This window comes from Phyllostomus discolor, chromosome 4 (genome assembly GCF_004126475.2).
Source record: "Phyllostomus discolor isolate MPI-MPIP mPhyDis1 chromosome 4, mPhyDis1.pri.v3, whole genome shotgun sequence".
In the NCBI taxonomy this organism is placed as follows: Eukaryota; Metazoa; Chordata; class Mammalia; order Chiroptera; family Phyllostomidae; genus Phyllostomus; species Phyllostomus discolor.
The window spans coordinates 48,155,557-48,170,083 of NC_040906.2; positions in this window are offsets into that span (position 1 = coordinate 48,155,557).

The window sequence follows — 14,527 nt, forward strand, 5'->3', positions numbered from 1 at the left end:
GGATGATGTTAGGCTGTGTTTTATTGCAGTAGCTTAATGTATGTAACTGTGCTTCGTGGTGGGGTTTTAAACCACGTGAAGGGCACTCTTCCATGCAGAGACCTGAGTGCGTCTCGAAGAGAAGACTTCAACCTCTGTTAGGTCAGAGAATCAACCTATTGCAGTGCTAACATGGAAGCCCTAACATGTTCCAATTCACCTGCTTCTTTAGGGCACAGCTCCCTGTTGCTTAGTGGGAAAGGATGCTTTGTTGCTTTGTCGTTTATTTTGGAAAGGCTTATTTGTCTTTATATAGAGTGGAAAGGGGGATAGAGATGGAGAAACAGTCCACAGCAGAGAGGGCAAAAAGACAGCTGATTGTTGGCAAGAAGGAATATTTCTCTCCCCACAACTCTTACCTTTCTCAGAATGATCCTCTCATTATATGTTTCTTAGGTTATTTTTCTCCTATTTGAAGTGGCTTAAATTTATGATTATCATCCCCATTGGCCTTGGCAAAGCAGAAGTTCTTGGGCTCAGGAGCATAACCTCTACCTTTGTCATGAATACCTAGACTTTTCTCTTTTTTTTTTCACATTTTTTATTGCTGTTCAAGTACAGTTGTCTCCATTTTCCCCTTGCCACTCCCCCCACCCCAGCCATCCCCACTTCCTACCCCTGATCCTGCCCCCTTTGGTTTTGTCCATGTGTCTTTTATACATGTTCCTGAAAACCCTTCCCCCTTAGGCATTGGCCTCCTAGCATTTTCTTTATGTAAGATTTGCTTTGCACTTTTAGTGACTCCTTTACTGTCATCAACTTATTCTCCTGGATCTAGTATTAGCTATGATTTATAAGAAGAAATGTTTGAATAAGATTACTTTTAGCTGACAATTGAAGTGACCTTTTATTTCTTAGCCATTTCTCGAGCAAAAATAAAAGCAGTTCACTTTATTGAGTACTTACTATATATTGCACATTATTTTTAGTTCTTTATGTGTATTGATTCTTTAATTTTCATAAATATCTGTGTGAAGTAGAGGCTATTATTATTCCCATTTTGTAGATAAGGGATCTTGGAAAAGTTAAATAAGTTACCCAAGATTTCACAATTAATAAGTGTCTTTCTCTGTTCATCAAATGTAAGTCATTTAATACTCTAAATAGAAAAGCATCCCAGAGAAAAATAAATTGAGAACATATAAGACTAAATCCATCACCAAGACATTCCATCAGAGTTGTGGTTGTGATAGGCCTAACTTTCCCCTAAATATTGGCTTGCAATCACACTCCATTACTCATATCTACACTATATATAGCAACAATATGTCATCTAAAGAAGGATGACTATAAGAGTTGATGCTAACAGATTCCAGTGTATGTCTCCTTTTCCTTTGGCTGCTGTTGTATGTAGTAGGTAAATTATTCCTCATCAGAGAACTGAGAAGAATAATATTTCAAAGCAAGTTTATTAGTTTCTCTGAGTCTAGATATCTGATCACAAACATATGACCCTTGCTTTTCTTATATTTAGGGGCCAGGCTGGATGTTTATTTTTGCTCACATATTTACTTAGATGAATATGCACTCATGGATATTTTATGGATTATAATCCATTACTATTACGATTTTTATTATCTCTTATTGCTCAAAATGTCTCAGCCTTGGCCATTGGGTGCTCCTTCAAGTTGGCTTCTGTGTCCTTTCAACAAGTCATCACTTTTTTTGAGCACTTCTTTACTTTTTCAAACCACAAGGTGTTCGAGGCTCAGCTTATATTTTTCCTGTCCCAGCTCTAGAACCAGCCACTTTTCCAAGGAGCACAGGTCTCTGTTATTGGAGAATATTACAGCATTTTCCCCTTATTCATGGTTTTGCTTTCTTTGGTTTCAGTAGCCTGTAGTCAGCCATGGTCAGAAAACATTAAATGAAAAATTCCAGAAATAAACAATTCATAAGGTTTAAGTTGCATGCTGTTCTGAGTAGCATGATGACATTTTGCACTGTCTCACTTTGTCAAGCCTGGGCATGAATCTTCCCTTCACTCAGCATATCCATACTATGTAGGATACTCACCCATAGGTCACTGTTGGTCACTTAGTAGCCTTCTTGGTTATCACATTGACTGTCAAGGTATTGCCTTACTTGTGTTTAAGTAAACTTATTTTACACAATAATGCCACATTCACATAAATTGTGTTATAGTATATTGTTATAATTGTTCTATTTTATTATTGTTGTTGTTGCTCTCTTACTGTGCCTAAGTTATAAATTAAACTTTATTATTGGTATGTATTAATAGACAAAGCATAGTCTCTTAAGTTATAGTATATGTAGAGTTTGGTGCTATCCAGTTTTAGGCTTCCACTGAGGCTCTTAGAACATATACCCCAAGGATAAGGGGGGAATAGTGTATGTCCATAGGACAAAAAGGGGTGCAATAAAATAAGTAAACAAACAGAAACCAAGAAAAGTTATATTAAACTGTTCTTCAGTAATAATATTGTTGGTATATGTGTCTCATAAGTGTTGGTATTGTTTTCTAAGAGCATTATGTGATAAAACAAATGAGTAATTGTGTTGGTGTCACTGTGTATCAAGTTTTTCAAAGTGGGAATCATGAGATACAAATGTAAGAACCATGAGGTTAAGTTAAAAACTCTGTAGTCTTGAATTGCAATTGGTTTTAACAATTTAAATTCATGAAGTATTTTATCTTTAAAAATATATTTCTTAGCTTCACCCACCAAAGGCCAAGAAACAATGACCAATTAATTAACAGTGAGCACCCTTAGTGCACAGATTGTCATCTCTAAACATAATTTACTGTGTTTAGAAACCAGTGTTTCTTGGAGAAATGGCTGATATTAGCCAGGAAGCAGGAAATGTACAAGACAGAGCTGGAATATCTTGCCATGACACAGAACAAGAAAGTTATCAAGGACCAATTGTGTTGTGTCAAAAAAAAAAAAACAACAACCCTCAAAAGCCAACTAAAAGAAGTTCACATCATCTAATATGGGTCAATTTGAACATCAGTAAGAGTAATAATGACAATAAATTGAGGAACTTAAATACATTAAAATTTTTAGGAGGGATCCAAAAAATGCAATTATCTTCTAGGGGCAGGCCCTTATGGTATAGGCTTCCCCCACTAGGTGAGTGTTCTAGGAACCCATCTGTATCAGCGTACCAGCTGGAGTTGTTGTGAGAGTCTGTGTTTGGCTTCAGTGAATTTTTTGGAAGACTCTTTCAACATGTTTGCCCACATCATGATGGGTGATTTACCAGCACACCTGCCCACTCCACACCAAGTGTTCAGCAGTTTTTGACCAAAAATGAAATGACTCCTGTGCCCCATCCTCCCTATTTATCCAATTTCACCCCAAGCAACTTTTTCTTGTTTCCCTGAATGAGAAAAGTCCTCATAGGAAACATTTTGCTGATGTGAAAGAGGTGAAACAAAAAATGGCAGAAGCACTAAAAGGCATCAAAATTAAAGAGTTAAAAAACTGCTTTGAGAAGTAGGAAAAAAAAACGTGTCAATAGGTGTATTACATCAAATGGGGAATACTTTGCAGTTGACTCAAGTTTAAATATGTAAGAACAAATACACAATTTTTAATAAATAAACTCCAATTTTGGGGGGTTCCCCTCATGCATGAGACTATATATAATTAAAAATAGGAAACATCATCGTCGACTTTTAGAAGATGCTAAGGAGCCAGCTCACATAGTACATGAATAACTTTTTTATTCTGCCTTTCTCTCATGAATTGTATCTCTAAGCAAATAAATAAATGATTAGAGGAAATTCTCTTTATAAAAGGATCCTAAGACTTCTGGTCAAGATGGAGACATAGGTAAACACAGCTTGCCTCCTTACACAACCACATCAAAATTACAACTAAACTATAGGAAAACTATCACTCAGAACCATCATAAATTGCATTGAATGGAAGTCCAACAACTATGGAATTAAAGAAACCACAACCATCCAGATGCAGAATGGGCTGGTCTCACACCCACATGTGGTGGATATAAGTTCAGAAGGGATATCTCGAGAGCAAGAGGTCCCAGTCTCACACCAGCCCCTCCCTACCCCCAACCCTGCTCAGGGTTTCAGTGCCAGGAAGATAAGTCCCCAGAACTTTTAGCTCTAAAAACCAGTGGTGATTGAGTTGGTGGAAGAAACTGCTGGATTCCCAAGTAGTTCCTCTTAAAAAAAGATTTTATTTATTCATTTTCAGAGAGAGGAGAAGAGAAGGAGAAAGAGAGGGAGAGAAGTATCAATGTGTGGTTGCTTCTTGCACACCCCATGCCGGAGACCTGGCCTGCAACCCAGCCATGTGCCCTGACTGGGAATCGAACCAGAGACCCTTTGATTTGAAACCCGTGTTCAATCTGCTGAGCTACAACAGCCAGGGCCCAAGTAGTTCCTCTTAAAGGACCCACACAAAGACTTATTCAGACTCACTCACTCTCAGTTTCAGCTCTGGGGGGCAGCTTGAAAGGAACCAGTGGATATGGGGAGGAACTGAAGTGTCTGGCATCAAGATGAGAGCTTTGGAAAGGCTATCTCCCAGACAGAATGGCGGGCAGAAGCCATTGTTTCTTTTCTGAACCCTTCTCCCACAGAGCCACAGAGCTGGCAGGTGGGTACCATATCTGATTCTCATAAATCTGGCTCACACTGTTTGCCCTGTCCTAAGACTCCATCCCACCCAACTTATGGGCCCACCCAACCTATTAACAGTAGCTTTTCCACATGAATGGCTGGTCTCGGCTCATGCTTCACATCTTCCTAAATACTATCAAACAAGCAATAGCTGGCCTCAGCAAGCCCCCAAACACTGTATCTCTTGCTAAGTGACCCCAGGCCTGGCACTAGCAGCAACCAGCCTAGGTTCACAGCTTGGTTTCACATGGGAATCTCCAAGCCCATCACAAAAAGAAGCCATCTCAGATTGCTTTGTAGCTCATGCTGGGTGGCCCCAGGCAAAACACAGGTGGTGGCTCACCTTGGCCTGCAAAACCTGGGAAACCACAGGGCTTATGCACCCAGTGCACAGCTACAGATCATGTCAGAGAACCACCACCCTGCACCTGCACAGCTGATCCCCCATAGAGGGTGGAGGTTGGTGGTGAGCGGTCATAGCCAGTCCTTGTAGCTGACTGGCCTGGGTAAATCCCTCCCATTGACCTGCCAACAGCAATCAAGGCTCAACTACAAGAGGAGGGTGTACTCAGCCCACATTGAGGGTACACCTCAAGTACCCAACTTGCATGATATGGGAGGCTGTGCCACTGGACCCTACAGGACACCTACTGCATTAGGCCATGCTACCAAGACAGGAAGTCATAGAAACTCTATCTAATACACTTAAACAAAACAGGGAGGCTGCAAAAATGAGAAGAAAAGAAACATGGCCCAAATGAAAGAACAGATCAAAACTCCAGAAAAAGAACTAAACAAAAATAGAGATAAGCAATCTATCAGATACAGAGTTCAAAACACTAGTTATAAGGACACTCAAGGAACTTAGTGAGGACCTCAACAGCATAAAAAGATCCAGTCAGAAACAAAGGATATACTAATTGAAATAAAGAGCAATTTATAGGGAAAAACAGTAGAGTGGACGATGCCAAGAATCATATCATGATTTTGAACACAAGGAAGAAAAAACATTCATGCAGAACAATAATAAGAAAAAAATATCCAGAAAAAAAAAAGAGATAGTGTAAGCAGCTTCTGGGAAAACTTCAAGTGTTCTAACATTTGCATCATAGGGGTGCCAGAAGGAGAAGAGAAAGAGCAAAAATTGGAAATCTATTTGCAAAAATAATGGGAGAAAACTTCACTAATCTGGGGAAGGAAAAAGTCATGCAAGTTCAGGAAAAACAGAGAGTCCCAAACAAGATGGACACGAAAAGTCCCACTCCAAGACACATCATAATTTAACTGCCAAAGGTTAAAGATAAAGAGAGAATCTTAAAGCCACAAGAGAAAAGCAGTTAGTTACTTACAGGGGAGTTCTCATAAGACTGTCAGCTGATTTCTCAAAAGAAACTGTACAGGCTAGAAGGGATTGGCGAGAAATATTCAGTCATGAGAAGCAGGGACCTACAGCCAATATTGCTCTACCCAGCAAAACTGTCATTTACAACTGAAGGACAGTTAAAGAGCTCCCCAGACAAGAAAAACTAAAGGAATTCATCGCCACAAAATCATTATTATATGAAATGTTAAGGGAACTTATTTTAGAAAAAGATCAAAACTATGAACAGAAAAATGGCAATAAATACATATCTATCAACAGCTGAATCTAAAAACAAACTAAGTGAACAAGAAGAACAGAAATAGAATCATGGATACAGAGAATGTTTTGATGGTTGCCAGATGGGAGGGGAGTTTGGGGGAATGGGTGAAGATGTGAGGGGATTAAGAAGCACAAATAGGTGGTTACAGAATAGCCATGGGGATGTAAAGTATAGTATAGGAAATGGAGTAGCCAAAGAGATTGTATGCGTGACCCATGGACATGAATGAAGGTATGCAGATGGCCTGAGGGAGTGGGGTGTACTGGTTGGAGGGGGACAAAGGGAGAAAAATGTGGACAACCATAATAGCATAATCAATACAATGTAATTTAAAAAATAATAAAAGGATTAGGTAATAAAAGAAGGAAAACAATTAGAATATCACCATTCTGTAATCCCTAGTAAATTAAGGCAGTGAGCATCTAATTTTCTGAAACCAATTCTAATATGTGTGTCGGGGGGGTTCCACATACCAAGAAACAATTCTTGAGACAGCTGAGTGTCCTACAAATCAGTTCTATTCTTACACTATCTACCTGGAGATAGCATTAGATTCCATAAGCTAAGAGTTTATTCCTATAAAACTGAGCCCCTTACCCCAACCCCTCAGATGTCAATCACAGATGTTTCTACCACCCTCTCCTTGGGTTCTATTAATTTGCTTGAGAAATGCTGTACTTACTAGGTCACTGGTTTACTATAAATTGTTACAACTCAGGAACAGTCAGATGGAAGGGATGCATAGGGCAAGGTATGGGGAATGGGTGAGGAACTTCCATACCTTCTCCCTGAGTTAGCCACTTTCCCCACCATCTCCACATTGTCACCAACCAGGAAACTGTCTGAACGACATTCTTTTGGGACTTTATGGAGGGGAGGCTTCATTACCTAGGCATTCTTGTTTAAGTCATTGGCCATTGGTGACTGATTAAACTTTCAGCCCCTCTGGATGTGGGGAAGGAGTGGGAGGTGAGACTGAAAGTTTCCACCCTCTAATCACATGGTTGGTTCTCCTGGAAACCAGCCCATCCTTTGTGCTTTCCAAAAGTTACCTCATTAACATAACAGAAAACACCTTTGTCTCTCTCATCACTAGGAAATTCCAAGAGTTTTAGGAACTCTGTGCCAAAAATGAGAACAAAGACCGAATATACATATTTCTTATTATAAATCACAATATCACATCATCAGTAACTGCTAACATTACAGAAAGAGAGTAAACCAGATAGTATGTTGAAATACACAATACCACTTAAAACATATTTTTGCCAAAAATTGAAACCCAATCTAATAAATCCACTAGAAGTAACTACCAAATTACAGAGAACTGAGGAAAATGTTAAACCACACCATGGAATGAATTCAGTAAACTATGGATTTCAATATATACACAAATTGTATGTGTGTACAAATTGTAAGGACAAAGTGGTAGTAGAGGGGGTCCTACAGATTAAAAGAAATTTAAGAAATATTGCATAATTGCATTGTAGAATCTTATTTGTATGCTGATGTAAACAAAATCATGAGACAATTGGGGAAATTTCAACACTGAATATGTAATTGGTTGTGTAAGAAATTAATAATTTTCTTTTGGGTCAATAATAATTTTGTGGTCATGTTTTCAGAGTCTTTATCTTTTATAGTGTGGATGAAAAGCAGGCCACATACCAAATTTGACAAGCTCAGGAGAGGCCTGTATGGTGGGCCATATAAATTCAGAGATCTAAAGTAACCACACATGATGGTCTGAAATTAAAACTTTCTAGCTAAAAGCAAATCATGGTGGGTAGTCATGTTCTAGGCCAGTATCTTTCTTGACGGAGTCCATCTTTGGTTAACTGAGCCTGTCTACTTTTTTTTTTGCATCTATGATAACATACCTTTGGACTGTCTGGGTAATTTTCTTTTTCCAGCCCCTCAGGTCACAATCTCCCACCAGAGCAGAGATCACAAATTCCCTCATTGTTATGATTATTGTCATGTTAATTGTAATTGTAAACTGTCCTATACCCACCAATGTAAAAGAGGTATGTGTCTATTTATTTTACTTTTATACAATTCCAGAGATTCCCACCTCTTTCTCCTGCCTCCCTAATGTACCACCAATGGATTTCATGTACCCCCCTCCAGGCCTCCTCCTTTGGTTGTAATGTATAAAATAACATGCAAAACTACCATTCTCTGGAGCATTTTCTCAGTCCTTTGAGAGTTTGCTTCCCAGCTCAAATAAACTGATAAAAAAATCTTACAGGTTTAGATGTTTCTTCTGTTGACAATAGATATATGTTGAAGTACTTGTAGAGAAATGATGCCTGGAATTTGCTTCAAAATAATCCATGGAAGGAAGAATAATGGGAATACATATGAGTCCAAATTGGCCATCAGTTGACTTTTGTTGAAGCTGGATCATAAGTACACAGGATTTATGATATTACTCTCTCTACTTTTGTGTGTGTTAGAAACTTTCTATGTTGAATGGGGGGAAATGGCTGGAGAAACCTAGGTTGAAGACCTTCTTAGGCCCCAGTTTCAAGAAATAGAATGCCCTCAGTTCTCAGTGATTGCTGCCTCCTCTAAGTTCTTCAGATACTTCTGGGTATAGAGACTCTATCGGAACTTAAATTAGTTTTGGAACCAACTTTGTGACCCTCAGCTTGAAAGAATGAAGAGATAGAAGCCTCAAAAAGAGTGTGTTTCTGATTATTACTAAAAATAATAATTTATAATATGTAACAAATTGCCACAAATGATATGGCTTAACACAGCACAAAATTATTATTTTATAGTTATGGAGGCTGGAGATCCACAATGAGCTTCATTGAGCTAAATCCTTCTGGAGATCCCGGGGAGAAGTTGTTCCTTGCCTTTTCCATCTCCTAGAAGCTGCCTACATTTCTTGGCCCCATGACTGCATCATCCTGATCTTTACTTTTGTCTGCACATCTCTGACTCTACTGCTTTTCATTTTCATTTATAGCACCCTTGTGATTACATTGGTTCTTCTTGGATAATCAGGATAGTCTCATCTCAAAACCCTTAATGTAATCACATCTGCAAAGTTCCTTTTTCTCTGTAAGGTTTATTTATTTATTTACTTTAGAGAGCGGGAAAGGGAAAGAGAAAGAGGGAGAGAAATATCAGTGTGTGGTTGCCTCTCATGCACCTCCTACTGGGGACCAGACCCAGAACCCAGGCATGTACCCTGACTGGGAATTGACCCAGCAACTCTCTGCAAGGTTTAAAAGCTCTAAAGATTAGGATGTGGACACTTTTGTGGAGGCATTATTCTGCTTACTACAAAGAGAAATGAAGAAATTGGGAAATAGGATTAATAAGGGAAGGTATATCAATCAGAATTCAGCCAGGAAATAGAAGTCATTTTAATATTTTAAACAGAGCACATTTAATACAGAGAATTTGTTGCACAAGAGATGGAAGATCTGAAAAAGTCAAAGGATAGTGAAGAACCTCAGAATTTGAAGTACAGCTTCTACTGAATCCTTGTCATTTTTGTATCACTGTGAAGTTGAAAAATCTTCAGTCACACTGTCCTAGGTCAGGGATTGTCTAAGTAGGTAGTTTTGCAAATATTCATGGGTAATGAGACTCTACTATACTTCCCAGGACAGAGAGATGATGTAATACCCTTGATTCTCCCACCTTCTAGTCTTCCACCAGTGCTCTCTTTGGCCAAATCAGTTGTACGGGAATCTGGGAAACAGAGTTAGCAGGAGAAGGATGGAGAACACATCTGATTACAAAGAAGGGATGCAAAGCACAAAAGATTTAAAGAACTAAGACTCGGTGGTGAAAGAACTAATGAGAAGGTATTCAAGGAACTTAATGATTGCTTTTAGATTTATAGACCTTATTATAGAGAGGATGATGACAGGCTGTTTTTAATTCCCTTAGAGCCAGCCAATGTCAATGGACTTAAATTAAAATGGAAGCTATGGATAGAAAATTTATGAAAACTTTACCTGTAAGGATGAAAAAATCTAAAACAACATTAGAAAGGATGAATGAGGAATTCCCTTCCTTAGAAATGTGAAAGGACCAGGCATCTATTTATATGCAGGGTTTATTTGGTGGCTGGCCTATCTGGAGGCAGGCGCATGCTATGTGGCTCTGAGCTGGCCCTCACTATAATTCTGGTTGCGGTTAATAGCCCCTTGAACTCTGGAGAGTAGCAAATGTCACTGCAGCTGCCTCACTGTCTTGGATCTGAGAAAGGGAAAAAAAATTGTCGTGGCAGAAGGGTGGTGAATAGAAAGCAAATCAACCAAAAGATCATTTCAGCGCAGGGTTGGTGGCTTACTTGAGTAAGTGATTTATGACACAATGTTTTTATTTGATCTGGCATTACAGGGATAAATTATTGAGTGTTAATTGTATGTTGATAAGCTGTTCCTGCTTAAATTTATTCCTTCCTCAGTTTGCGTTAATTGGGGCATATTGGAACAGAAGGGGAATTGCCCACTTACTGCCTGGTTTTGTTTATGCTCTTGCTAAAATGCCGAGTTGTAATTGTGTCTTCACGCTTATTCATACTAAGTGAATAAGGAGCTCCTACCTGTGGACTTTTTCCCATTAATGCATTTCTTTTTCTTATAAATGAAATGTTAAAGAATATCACTGCTATTTACTTGTTCAAATTTACTCAAGTTGCAGCAGAAGGTAGGGTCAGAGGTGGACTGGCAGAAGGCTGGGGAATTTTAAATGCATATTTTATCATTTGAAATTTAAATCTTTTTTAGATAAAGCCATCAATGGGGGGAGGGGTAAAACTGAATGTTTCCTTCATAGGTGGCTTTATCTCTGACTAATCTCTCTCTTTTCTCTCTCTTTTCTATCCCCCCCAGTCCCCACCCATCTCTTCTCTCTCTCTGACACGAAAGGACTTGAGCGGCAATGGAGTGTCAAAGGCCAGCAATGAGATCTCTGTGCCGTGTAGAGATGTAGGTATGAGTAGGAAAAAGGGGAGTGGGAACTGCCAGTTATTTGGGTCTTGTCTTTCAAGGGTCTTTATAGTAAGCACTCTAACTCCAGGGAAGTTGAGTGAGTCCAGATTTTAAGAACTCAAAACAGTACAGATGCAAAACAGTGAATGGCCAGCAGGATTATAAGTAGAAAAACTGGGTTGAGATTAAAGGAAATCAACAAGGACAGAGGAAATAGTAATATTCCAAATGGACACACCAGGTTCAGGGGAACTGAGGGCTGTCCATGTGAGTTACTACACATGGCCCAAGGGCTGGCTTGTGAACATTAATCCCAGACACCGACCTCGATCTCTGCTGTAGTTATATGAATTTCACGGGATGTGGGCAGGTGGGTATCTGGCTGTATCCAGAGAGATACAATCCAGAGAGAGTGGGACCCTTTACATGCCAGGAGCTCCTGGCTATGGCAGGGACATTGGGTGCCACTCTCCAGGCCTGTTCCAGGGACTCGAGTCCCCTTTTACCTCTCCACCCTCTTCTCCCTCCCCCAGTTTTGTTCTTAGATATCTCATATAATTTCTTTCTTCTGGCTCTTCTCTCAAGTCAAAATTAAAAAAGGTTCCATTTAAGTCATTCCTTGTGCATCTTTTCTAGTCAAAGTAGAAAGAACCTTGCTGACCTCCGTGTAGAGAGAAGAGCTGAAGATTAAGAACATAGTTACCTAAAGACATCTTGCTCTGTAAGTACTGAGAGAACCTTGTAATTGGCTAGTCTACCCACAAATGTGTCCTACAGGTGTAGATTGTGAGGGCAAGATCATGCTGAAATTTCAGGGATCGCTTTAGTGCACAGGTGGCAAACACAGGCCCACAGACTGAATCTCTCCCTCCACCTTGTTTTATCTGGCCCAGCACCTTTTTTCTACCTGGTGGCAACACCGAGCTCTTGCTTAACTGTTAAGGAGTAGTTACATTTATACAGTCCTAAAATTACATTCAGCCCTTTGAAGGCAACTGCAAGGCTGATGTGGCCCCTGGTAAAAATGAGTTTGACACCGCTGCTCTAGTTCATTTATACAGTGATTTAGTTCTTGACTAGTTAGTTAAAACAGGGGGAATAATTATAGGAAGATTAGTTAAAACGTCACTGTCACTATGATGTACTTCCTTGGGGAAAAATAACCAGCTAGGCATTGGCAGTTCTAGTCTCTACTAAAGCATGCCACTTGTATACCAACACTTAGAGATCATGGGAAGTAATGGAAAGGAAGCAGAAGAGGCGACAGAGCCCTGGGTTCTACCTCAGCTTTCACTATAGACAAGACTCCTTCTGCCATTTTCCCGGGAATCTACGAGTCTCCCGGGGAGATTGTGGTACTCAGGGAACTGAGGCCAGGAGGTAGAGCCTCGCAGTAACAGGACTGCTTTGGGTGCTGAGGCTTAGAGGGGGAGCCACACCAGCATTCAGAGGAAAAAGTAGGTGTTCAAATCTCAGAGATGGCATCTCAAAGTTGGATGAGAGACACTGGGGACAGCTCAGTTTCCATTGTCTGTAGGTCCCACATCATGTTATTCTTTGGGTCCCAACCACCAAAACTCGCCAATGGTCACCAATAGCTTTAGATTGAAAGTGGGAAGCCAGAATGAGAGGGGAACTTAGAGCCCATCCAGCATAGCTCAAAGGTGAATTGATTTGTCCAGGAGCACGTTGCTGGAGGTGGCAGAGCCAGGCCAGAGCCAGTTCTCTGAACTCCCAGCACTGCATTTTCTAAAATAACCTACAGCCCACCTATGACATCTCCAGGTCCATTCTGATCCTGGGTGAAAGGGATGCTGAAATCACCAAAACCAACCCAGGAAAGAGACAGGAAATGAAAATGGGATTCCAGAGTTACTTGAACTCTGTGTTAAACTCTTTTCCTATTTTTTTTAACTTAGGTAAGAATTATAGGTGATGCTGATGAAATTCTTGAGAAAAAAATGGGGTAGTAATTACCCTAGTAAATAGAAAGTTGTAGATAGTTCCTGCTCCATAGAGCTGACGACGGACATCACATAAACTCCTTCAGTTTTGGGGGGAACTCTTAACTGTCTTGATTTGATATTCTTCCTCCTGGGCTGTTATGGTTAAGCTCTGGCAGGAGTAAGTCTGCTCTAGACTTTGCTTCTCAGAGTGATTGCCAGACCAGTAGTATCAGCCTTATCTGAGAACTTAAATGCAAAACTGTGGGCCCTACTCTGAGCCCATGGATTCAGAATCTCTGGGGTGGGCCCAGGAATCTGTTGACAAGTCCTCCAGGTGATTCTGATGTACACTTAAGTTTGGGAAGCCCTGATATAGAATACAAAGGAAGCGTAGACTAACAGAATATGAGAAGCAATATGAAGTAATGGTTCAAACTCTGATCCACTAGGAGATCTTGGACAAACGACTGTCTTTTTGTGACTCACTTTTCTTGACTCTCAAATGGTTGGGTCTCCCCCATGAGGTAGTTGGGAAGCTCAAATGAGATAGTTCAGGAAAAGTCTGTATATAGTACAATACCCAGTATTTAGTGGGTATTCAGTACATTTTACTTATTGGTCCTATGACTATTATAATCCCAGATGTGTCTAGCCCATGGTGTACATTTCAGACTTTTATAGACCCCTCCTGTGCTCTCTTTCTCTGAGCTTCTGCAGCTCCATTCAAACCTTGCAGCTGCTATGGGGTGAGCCCTGTGGAACTGGGTGGGCAGTGTGACCTTCTGAGTACCTTGGAGAATGGATCTCTAGCACCTCACTGCTTCCTGATTCTCACCATGAAATCAAGACAATTAAACCATATTTAGTCCTACTTTATGCATTGGGAAACAGATTGTGGGACCTCATATCCTGAGCCAAAATCAAGACCCATGAACAGCAAGCTTGAGTCTCCTTAGGCAGACAGGGAGGCCCAAATCTCAGCATTGGGGCTGTCCTCAGAATTTCAAAGTATCTGGTCAAGTTGGATTAGATGATCCTGCCCTTGCCATTCCTTGTGGCTACTGCCACCAGAGTCCACACAACCACTTTCAGAGCAAGAGGCCAGCCCCTCTCCTGAGCAGTCTGTCATCCCCTTTGCTTCACAGAACAGACACAGGCGTGGCAGGCTGGAGCAACAGCTGCTGCCTCCCTTGGGGTTGCCAGAATGTCTCCCAGGGGGCCAGCCTAAGCCTGGATCTAAATTAGTGAGCAATTCTGACTAGTTTAATTTTTCTCTCCTAAGAAATTGAGAGACCATGTCCTCTTAATCATCTTTTGAGA